At 44.3% G+C, this 10,675-nt stretch overlaps 1 non-coding gene across 1 annotated transcript; it reads right to left on the bottom strand.

The window, feature by feature from the left end:
- Positions 1-6,351: 6,351 nt before the first annotated feature.
- Trnar-acg (transfer RNA arginine (anticodon ACG)) lies at positions 6,352-6,424 on the bottom strand. The gene has a single exon. It is a non-coding gene; the product is annotated as a tRNA-Arg (tRNA).
- Positions 6,425-10,675: the final 4,251 nt, after the last annotated feature.

The following is a 10,675-nucleotide window of genomic DNA, read 5'->3' as shown; positions in this document are numbered from 1 at the left end:
TATTAGAATAATTATTGTAAACACATCAGACCGAGAGACCCCGATTTCCAACAAAGTTCTGGAGACTGACCCATTTTCATCTTCCACGCAGTCTTGACTCTTCATGACTATCTGATGCACTTCATTTTGCCACCTTCATACCCCAGCCACATGCATTCTCTTTCCCACGCTAAACTGACGTGTCTACTGTGCCAGGGTTCAAGAGTCACATTTGCAAATACCGGTTCATTTCCAAAGAAATACATGTATTTCATACCGTTCTTTTCACACTAAGACATGATGTTGGTCGATTTTGCCACCATCTGCCTTCCATGCTCTCTGAATTAATTGTCTGGACAGTGTTCTGACAATGTTCATTCAAACATACCTGGTTAACATGTATTTAGATACTTATATTCTACACGTTAATAAGCAGAGCATGAAGTATTTCCAAGTTGTGCATTGCGTAAAATGTCAACAAAATTGTACTTACAGTATTGTACAATACTGTTTTCATTCTTTAAGAAATGTCACGACTGGTAAGAAACTGGAAAACATTTATAAAAGCAAATTTGCGTCTTCTACCAATTTAGTATAAAGTACATGAAATTAAAAATGTTTGTTTCCTTTTGACCCCACTGATGAGTTCTCTTATTTTCTGTACGAGAGCGCTAAACGCTTTCCTCTGGCGACCGCCTTTGCGAAACCCTTGTGGTTCTCACCTTGCGACTCTTTGTAAGGTGCTCTCTCTAGGCCAGAAGTTTGAACAATAATTACTGAAAATCAAAATCTACCTATGTTCCCGCCCACCTACAGCGGTAAACTTTGTACTTGTGTGAACAGTATGATTCATTCTATAAAAGGAACGGTTTTGTTGCTCACGTTTAGACCATTTTTGTGTCTGCCCTGGACTGTTAATGTGGTGTCTTTTAAAGTGTGTGTGTGTGTGTGTGTGTGTGTGTGGTTACATTTATCAAAGAACTTTACTCCACTGAGGCTTCCTCCTCCTCCTCCCACTTCTGATATCAACCTCTCTTCCACAACCCCCTTCTTCTTCTCACTCTTCTCCATCCTCCAGCAAGAGAGATAGATAGATAGATAGATAGAGAGAGAGAGAGAGAGAGAGAGAGAGAGAGAGAGAGAGAGAAGCCGTTCCGTGCGAATTGGTGTTGCCATGACGGGTTAGACTGACGCCGGCGGGGAGTCAGCAGAGTTTTTTTTTTTTTTTGTTGTTGTTGTTGTTGTTGTTGTCGTTTGCACCTTCCCAGAGCTGAGTATACTGTGGACTCAACTGGGTAGACTGGGGCCGCAGAGAAGAGGATCATCCCTTACGCGGATGTGTTTTTGGGAGTGATGCTCCAGGTTCTTTATCAACTATCCATGTGTCTGCATCTTTTGAGGCTGGTTGATGCCGAGATATTTTAATAAGGAAGCGTAGAGTACAGCTTTATCATTTGGCCCTAAACCTGAAGAGGACCTCAAAACCAACATTATCATCTTCAGCTTCATACATCATAAACAATGCAAGAAATTGTCCCACATTCTGTGGCCCTTCATGTGAAGCTCTCACGGTGATCTCAGTATCAGTAGCTGAAGGAGGCGTCACTGCGTTCGGTCAAATCCATATACGCTACACCACATCTGCCAAGCAGATGCCTGACCAGCAGCGTAACCCAACGCGCTTAGTCAGGCCTTGAGAAAAAAAAGGTGACCTCAGTTTTGATCCACCCCCAGTTCCATGCTTGTGGTGATCGAGATCATTTCAGGGTCTTCATGTTGGCAGATCCACTGGGGGCTGTTAATGGAGGGACGTGGTGGCGGTTTCCGCACTGGAGGGGACACTCATGTCTGTTCCACGACAAAGCAATTTCTTTTTGCTACCCATCACCTGCACCATTCAGTGACATTACTTCACTCCGCTTACCCTTAGTCCCCCATACATGGTCACACCCAGGGTCGTCTGTTGCAGACTGGCACTCCACAGGGAACTATCCATGTTAGGTCGCCAGAGAGCCACACACTGATTGAGATCCTGCACTGACTGCTGCCAAGACATTTCGGAGGTGTTCAGCAGTGCCTGTTCTGATTCAACATACGCGGGACATAACACACTAATCCTTACTGACGACAATAATCGCCTTGTCGTGGAGCAGACTTGATTGCCCCCTCCAGAGTGGAAACCACACCCACATCCCTCCAGTGAATCTGCTGATGCCGAAGACCTTGGCATAGACTCACCACAAGCAATGGAACTGGGGATGGATCAAAACTCGGGTCACCATGAGAGCATGACATGAAAGGCCACAAAATGTGGGACATTTATTTGCATTGTTGATGATGAATGAAGATGAAGATGACACTGTTGGTAAGGAGTTCCTTTTCACGTTTAGAGCCAAATGATACAGCTGTACTCTACGCTTCCTTTCAACAGCCTCGAAAGATACAGACACCTGCAGAGCTGATAAGAAACTCGAGTAACACTCCCAAAGACAGATCCGTGTAGTGGACGGTCCTTTTCTCTGCGGCCCCAGTCTGCCCATTGGAGTCCACAGTATACTCAGCTCTGTGTAGGAGCCAACCACAGGCCGAAAAAACAACCCATCTCTGCTGTGACTCGAACCCGTGTCCTCCCAGTCATCAGACTATGACACTAACCACTTGGCCACAGCGGCTGGTATGAAATCATATGTTTAGATCAAGATGTTTGGGGTTTGGGTCTTGGTTGGGTGAAGGTTGCGTTTTTGACGGGCTTTCAAAGCCTGGTCGCTGCATTTTATACGAATGCCAAGTCAGTTTTTCTTCACAGTTGACGCCTTCTTGAAACTTGTGAAATTGAAACACAGAGAGTCGCGCGCACGTGCACACGCACACATACACACGCACACACAAACACATACACACACATACACAAACATAACTTGAAACTCACACACTTGTGAATCACCAGTTCTCAAATGAACTGTTTAAAATGAGCAATACGGCTTTCAAAACCCGGTCACTGCATTTTATGTGTATGCTAGGTCAGTTTTTCTTCACAGTTGACTCCTTGAAATTGTAAAACTGAAATACAGACAGTCGCGCGCGCGCGCGCGCGCACACACACACACACACACAACCCACACAAACACAAAACTCACACAGTTGTGAATCACCAGTTTTTAACTGAACTGTTCAAAATGAAAAATAAAAAGCCATGCAGGTAAAGGGGAAAAAATCTACATGGGTGAATCATCAGAGTAAGTATCGGGTGACTTGAAACACACAGACAGACACACAGACACACACAGACACACTTACACACACACACACACACACACACACACACACACACACAAACACACACACACACACACTATTACACACACACACACACACACACACAGAACTTTAACATGATGACACTCAATAACATTCACCTCCCATGTGAAGGGTGATTAAGCACGACCTTCAAGATGCGAAAGACTCCACTTTCAAGTGTTTATACATCAGATAAGTCGGTCAGTTCAAAGGTCAAAGATATCGTGTGGCCGACACTAAAACCCTTTTGCACACCAAGTTCCATAACTCCAGACATGACTTGGAGAGGACAGTGTCATTCATCAGACGGATTGGACTGACACTGTGAAGAGACTGAAGAAGAAGAAGAAGAAGAAGAAGAAAAGTCAATATGAAATTAACACACCGCTGACCCGGGGTCTAACCCTATGGTGTTATGGCTGTGGTCAGTTTGGCTTTGGTCATCGACTGTGCACTGAACAACCGGTGTTACGCTAGAAGATAACTTCACGAGAATATCACCCCGGAGTAAACATTTTCGTTTTTTTTTTTATTTCTTATTAAAATTTTTTTCCCCTGGCTACTCAGGAGCGTTCACAAGCGCTTACATATACGATGCGCAAAACCCAGACACACACAAGCGAGCGTGCGGCAAGCGAACCGTTACAGGAACATACACACGGACGCACATATAACTCACAAAGATGCACGCAGATGCACATACAAAGAAAAAGGAACGTAAGCATATACAAAACACATTCACACACACACACACACACACGCGCGCGCGCATACGCACGCACGGACGCACACAGGTGCCTGATGAATACTTAAAAAATGAAGAAGAAAAAAAAGATATTACTGGACGTCCGCCTATGCACATTGCAATGCACTCACGCTTATCACCAGACCTTTGCATACTTCCTTCATTATTCTTGGCAAAACTGCTTGTTATCTTCGCTCATCCAGTAACTGTTACACCCGATCTCAGTGACTGGGGACCCTGTATGACACCAGTGCAGTTGCCTCTCTTCCTGTTCGTGACAGAATGGTGTGCGTGCTCACTGAGATAGGGAGAGGGGGGCAAGGAGGGAGGTGGGAAAGAGAAAGAGACTGAGAGGGGGAGAGGAAAAGAGAGAGAGAGAGGGTGAGAGAGAGAGAGAGGGAGAGAGAAAGAGAAAGAGAGAGAGATGGTGGGGTGGGGGAGAGTGAGAGAGAGAGAGAGAGAGAGAGAGACAGACAGACAGTGAGAAAGGAGGGATAAATAAAGAGAACGGGGGTGGGGGGGCCAGAGAAACAGAGAGAGAGACCGAGAGAGGCCAAGAGAGACCAAGAGAGAAAGAGAGACAGACAGAAACAGAGAGAGAGACCGAGAGAGGCCAAGAGAGACCAAGAGAGAAAGAGAGACAGACAGAAACAGAGAGAGAGACAGAGAGAGAGAGACAGACAGGCAGACAGAGAGAGACAGAGAGAGAGATAGAGAGAGATAGAGAGAAGGGAAGGTGGAGACAGAGAGACAGGTACAGTATGTGTGTGTGTGTGTGTGTGTGTGTGCGCGTGTGTGCGTGTGTGTGATAGTGTGTGATATTGTGTGTGTGTGTGTGTGTGTGTGTGTGTGTGTGTGTGCAGTGCACATAACACACAAACTATGTATACGAGCACGCCAGAAATAAAATCTTTTCGGAGAAATGTTCAGTTTGAACCCGCTCCTTCCTGGTGGCCTAAAGTCCGTGATTCGCTGTGAGATAGCGTGCGTGCAGACCTGCCATTAATTAAGGATTTAGGGTTGGGGGGTGAAAATGATTGTAATCATAGCGTGCCGAGCTGGTTTCAAGGAAGCGGTGAATCCCATTCCCACGTCGTCAACCCTGCCCATCTTCATTTCAGACACCCACATTCTTCCTAAGATCGTGGACCGCAGTAAGTGATTTTGAGGTCAGTTTCGAATCCTGCCTTGGTGATTTAAGGCCAGACACTACAGTCAAATAACGATTTTTTTCTCTCTCCGACTATATCTCTCTTTTTTTTTGTCTGCTCAGGTGTATCATCACTTGTGGATCGCAAAAAAAGTCTCAGTTCTTAGATTTCTGTGAATACCCGTTGCTATGGAAACAAATCAAATGGCCGCCAAACAACGTATCATAGAAATCGGGTTTGTGGTCCATGTGGTGCATGCAGACACTTCTTTTGTCATGTGGACTTGATACACAATGACATTATCTTCATTTTCACGTACGATTGTGTTGGTTCTTCAATTATTGTACTTTTTATGAACTTTTGAAATTTTGAGTATTGCGAAATCCTCAAAATTTACAATGGGTAAAAAAGATTGGAACGGACATGAATTAAAACCCAGAGAATATTTTCATACATACTCGTGACAAACCTTCAATAACATGTCATAAAACAATCATGCAAAGTCTCATGGTTGTAGGTTCACTCATCATTGAGCAAGTCCAAGGTATGTTGTCAAGGCCAGAAACTTGACTTGCATCGAAATTGAACACTGAAAAATTATTAATAAACACTTTCGTGATTCAGCAAACAATCTTTATTGGAAATATTTTCATTGTTAAAGACATCTTTACAGTGGAAAAACTTATGCATATGATAGAAGAGATGTTCAAGAATTAAAATCCATCAAAAACCCAAATCATGAAAAATCATTATTTTGGTCTCTTGTGCACTGCCGTGTCCCCCCCTTAAAACAACGGCCCAGGGGGCGTTCTCGCCGCCCGGGCTTTTCCACGTGCTGTCGTTCTGGTGGTGGTGCGAGGCGTCAGGTCAAAGGTAGTGGAGCGAATGCCCCCGGAAGTGAGACGGAGACACACGTGTGACTTTACTCTCTTCTTGATATCACGCTGTGGTTTTCCATTAAAAAGCAGAACAAAATTCGTTAAAGGGCAAATAAAACAACAACAACAACAAAGAACCCAACAACAAACACTCTTTTTACACAGGACTGACAGTTTCAGTTTCAGTTTCAGTAGCTCATGAAGGCGTCACTGCATTCGGACAAATCCATATACGCTACACCACATCTGCCAAGCAGATGCCTGATCAGCAGCATAGCCCAACGCGCTTAGAAAAAATCATCGAGCCTGCCAGGATTCGAACCTCGAATCTTCTGATCCGTAGTCAGACGCGTTATCCATTGCGCCACAGGCCCTTCGGAGGCCCCACGGGACTGATAAAAGACGACAGGTACAGGTACAGTATTAGGGGCAAAATTTAAGCCTTGCGGCCTTTCCACGCCCCTTCTTGGTACAGTAGTTTCGTTTTAGGGTTTGCATTTGCATGCTTCTTTGCCTAAGTAGTTGTTCATCAAAGTTATATTTCTGCACAATGGATCTACAATCACTGTCAAGAAGATTTTTTAATTGCTCAATATCTTTAGCTGATTTCGTAACATTTAACAGTGCATTCCAACCTCAGTTTAACAACTCTTATGCTGAAAGATGATTTGCGGATATTATTCCTGCAAAACTTGGAATAAAGGTTAATGTTTGAGTTTCTGGTTATATCGGACTTGTTAGCCGAGGAAAAAGTGTCAGGGTCAATGTCACCAATACAAAACGGAATAGATTCAAACAACAAACGCCTCGGCGGAAGGGGGAGAAAGAGAATCCCCCCCCCCCACTCCCCCCCCGTCACCTCACCTGACTCTTTGTGTCCATATCCTGATGTCTGCTCACTTCTCTGTCCATCCTTGCCTTTTTTTTACTGATTCATTCTCATAACTTTTCTTGAGCCCTGCTCTTACCCCCACTGTCGTTTCCAACTGACACAGTTCCTGACAACAGACCTTTGGTCTGAAACGTTGAACGCTTCTTACCAGTGGTGAATCTTTTTACAACCCACAGTTTTTATAAACTTTCCCCATTTGTAGTTTCGACAATCCATACTTTTCCCCTCCACTCCTCTGCGTGACAAGCGGAGTGAACTTCTTCTTCTTCTTCTTCATCTGCGTTCACTCGTATGCACACGAGTGGGCTTTTACGTGTATGACCGTTTTTAACCCGCCATGTAGGCAGCCATACTCCGTTTTCGGGGGTGTGCATGCTGGGTATGTTCTTGTTTCCATAACCCACCGAACGCTGACATGGATTACAGGATCTTTAACGTGCGTATTTGATCTTCTGCTTGCATATACACACGAAGGGGGTTCAGGCACTAGCAGGTCTGCACATATGTTGACCTGGGAGATCGTAAAAATCTCCACCCTTTACCCACCAGGCGCCGTCACCGTGATTCGAACCCGGGACCCTCAGATTGACAGTCCAACGCTTTAACCACTCGGCTATTGCGCCCGTCAAGCGGAGTGAACGATCACGTCTTTGTGTGAACATTACTCATTTCATCTTGAGGGGGAACAAATGGGAATTGTGCTGTAGTTTTCATAGCCTTGGGAGTCATCATCATTGATATCATCATCTTCGATGAACAGACTATAAATGAATAAACGAACTTGGAAGTTATCTTTCATTTTATCGTTGTAAACTAGAGAAAAAGAGGGCGCGGGGCGAGGGTGGGAACTGGTGGGGTGGGGGTGTGGGGATGGAGGGGGAGGGGGGGGCAGAGAGAGAGAGAGAGAGATAAGGGGAAGTAGGAGGTTGTTAGTCGAGCTGAAGGTGAATACTGTTTCCATGCACCAGGGCACCATGCAGGAAGTAGCTACACAGGTTGGAAGTGGCTGTTTCTCTGAAATCTACACCCTCCAGCTTCCTGGTCGGGTTGTTTTGGTTTTTTTTTTTAGTCTTATCGAGCGTTGGTTGATAATGTATATCTTTTCCTCGCTATTGAGAGCTTCCGCAACAAAACAACACACAAAAACAACAACAACAACAAAAACCCCAGGCACTCGATCATCTGACAAGGAAGTGTCGACACATAGTACTATTTCAAACATGCTGGCGCTTTTTGTTTCCACAGTGTACCGAGTGTTGCTGGATTGCATATAATAGATGCCTTTATTTTCTTTTGAATGGATGCACATGCTGTCATATCCAACTAACACAGTCCCTGAAGACAGACTTATGGTCTGAAACGTTGAACGCCTCTTGTCAAAAGTAAATCTTATTTTACAACCCACAGTTTTTGTAAAGGTCTCGGGAGTGGCTGTTTCTCTGAATTCTACACACTTCGGCTTCCTGGTCAAAGAATATTTTTTGGAGGGTCTAATCAAGCGTTGGCTGATAACGTGTATCTTGTTCTGGTTCTTGAGAGCTTCCGGAACAACACAACAAAAATACCGTCCTGGCACTTGATCATTTGACAATGGAGTGTCCTTAGAATAGACAGATAATTTCAGATTAGTAGAGACATACTATTTCAAACATTCTGGCGTTTTTTCCCCTGTTGGATTACTTACAATAGATGCCTTTATTTTTTTGGATAGATGTACATGCCATCTTTATTGTTATTTTTTGTTTCTTTGTTCCCACTGTTTATTTATATTGTATTCCTTTGTATGGGTTCTTGCCAGGAAATGAATGTGAATCGAAGTATCCTCTTTCTCGTGTGTGTGTTCTCCGAAACAATTTTCTAAGAATATTTTCCGTTCATTTTTTTTTTCAAGTTAAAACCCTCCCAAAGGCGAATGGTTCGTGACAATCATATTGCTCCACATCCTTCCATCCACGCGCTTATCACGCCATGAGTGAGCATATACTGGATACGTTCATTTTTCAGTTACTGTCTCCACTGACAAGGTGTTGAATGACACGGAAAAAACAGTCGAGTGATCGACAGGGGTGAACTCGAGTGACGAAAGCATTAGGAAATTGTGTCTGTTTGTTTTTGTTGTGGGTGTTACAAATGTCACTTACTGTATTTGAATTTAGTTTCAAAAATCAAGTACACACACTCAACAAACGAAATAACCAAACCATTGTGTACCTATTAAAACATGATGCTCATTTTTGACAGATTTTGCAAGGACCAGTGTCCAGATCGTTCCCTGTACTTTTCCGTTAGACTGCGAAGCTTGCTGGTGAACATGACATTCCTCAATTTTATCGTCCTCATCCGACTGACCGCAGAAGAATCAGTTGGGTTTATTAGTTTCCAATCTTTACGCTACACCACATCTGCCAAGCAGATGCCTGACCAGCAGCGTAACCCAACGCGCTTGGATGAATTGAAGAGCATTGGAGTTGACAGACAGTTACACCTAAACACCAATTATCCAGGTTACACTAACTTCCACAGGCCTTGAATGGGTCTGTGCACAGGTCAGGTTTCTGCTCCCCATCCTTCCCCCCCTTATCATCGTCATGCAGTGTGACGTATCTGGATCAGTTCGCAGGCTTTCAGTTATGCCCCCTTGACAAGGAAACTGACATTGAAACTGACACGAAACACAGCGATAGTGATTCGACAGAGGTGAACACCGAAAGTGAAGAAAGCATTAGGAGACTTAGTTCCTCTTCTTCTTTTGCCTTCGTGGGCTACAAATGTCACCTTCACTCGTATGTGCGAATTTAGTTTCAGAGAGGTATCAAAGTACACACACGTCTATGATTTAAACGGGAATATACCCGGAAAAGCCCACTGGTCCATCTCAAAACATGATTGCTCCATTGTTTGAGCAGATGTTTGAATGGCAGTGTCCAGATTTCTTCCCCTGTACTTTTCCGTTTATGACTGAGACGGAAAAACTTGTAAACTGGTTGATAACATTGTAAATTTATACTCAATATTTCTTCCTTTCGGTCCTCTCTTTGACTGGCCTTCTTTACTCCTCTGGACAGGGGAAGAAAAGTAGAGTTGATATTATTATGTTATTTAAACAAGCACGATTTTTTCGTCCAAGGAACGAAACTGAATGGAAAGAACAGAGGGGAAGAAATGTGGATATTGCCATTCAGACATCTGCTCAAACAATGGAACAATCATGTTTTGAGATGTACCAGTGGGCTTTTCCGGGAATCCCCCCCACTCCTCCCCCCCCCACTACTCCCCCCCTATACCCCTCCCCCCCCCCCCCCTTTTTTTTTAAAATTTTTTAAAATAAATAATCCGCCATGTTGAGTAATCGATTCTCCATTTTCCGAGAGTGTGAACACGGACTTTGTCTGTTGAATGACGTCTGTAGGAAGTGAATGGTGGGTTATGTAAGCGTTTCAATGAGGTGACCCACTGACAACACTCTGTTTACACCATTCCTCGTGAGGCATGACTGGAGGGGCGTGTCGATTACACAATTATTGTAGTCAGTTCAGTCCGTCACACATGACTGCAGCCAAGTGGTAGGAATGTTGTTCGTTCTTCATTCACTTTGGTGGGGTGGGTGCGGGTGGGGTGGGTGGTCATGATTTCTGTCACGTGTTCTTGTCGATCAGTGACCTTCCTTTTGTGTGTGTGTGTGTGTGTGCTCACCTTCACCTGCGATATTTGGTGTCTGAGGGTTGGGTCACTT

Source organism: Babylonia areolata, chromosome 15 (genome assembly GCF_041734735.1).
Source record: "Babylonia areolata isolate BAREFJ2019XMU chromosome 15, ASM4173473v1, whole genome shotgun sequence".
Taxonomy (NCBI): Eukaryota; Metazoa; Mollusca; class Gastropoda; order Neogastropoda; family Buccinidae; genus Babylonia; species Babylonia areolata.
This window is presented reverse-complemented; position numbering and strand designations above follow the sequence as displayed.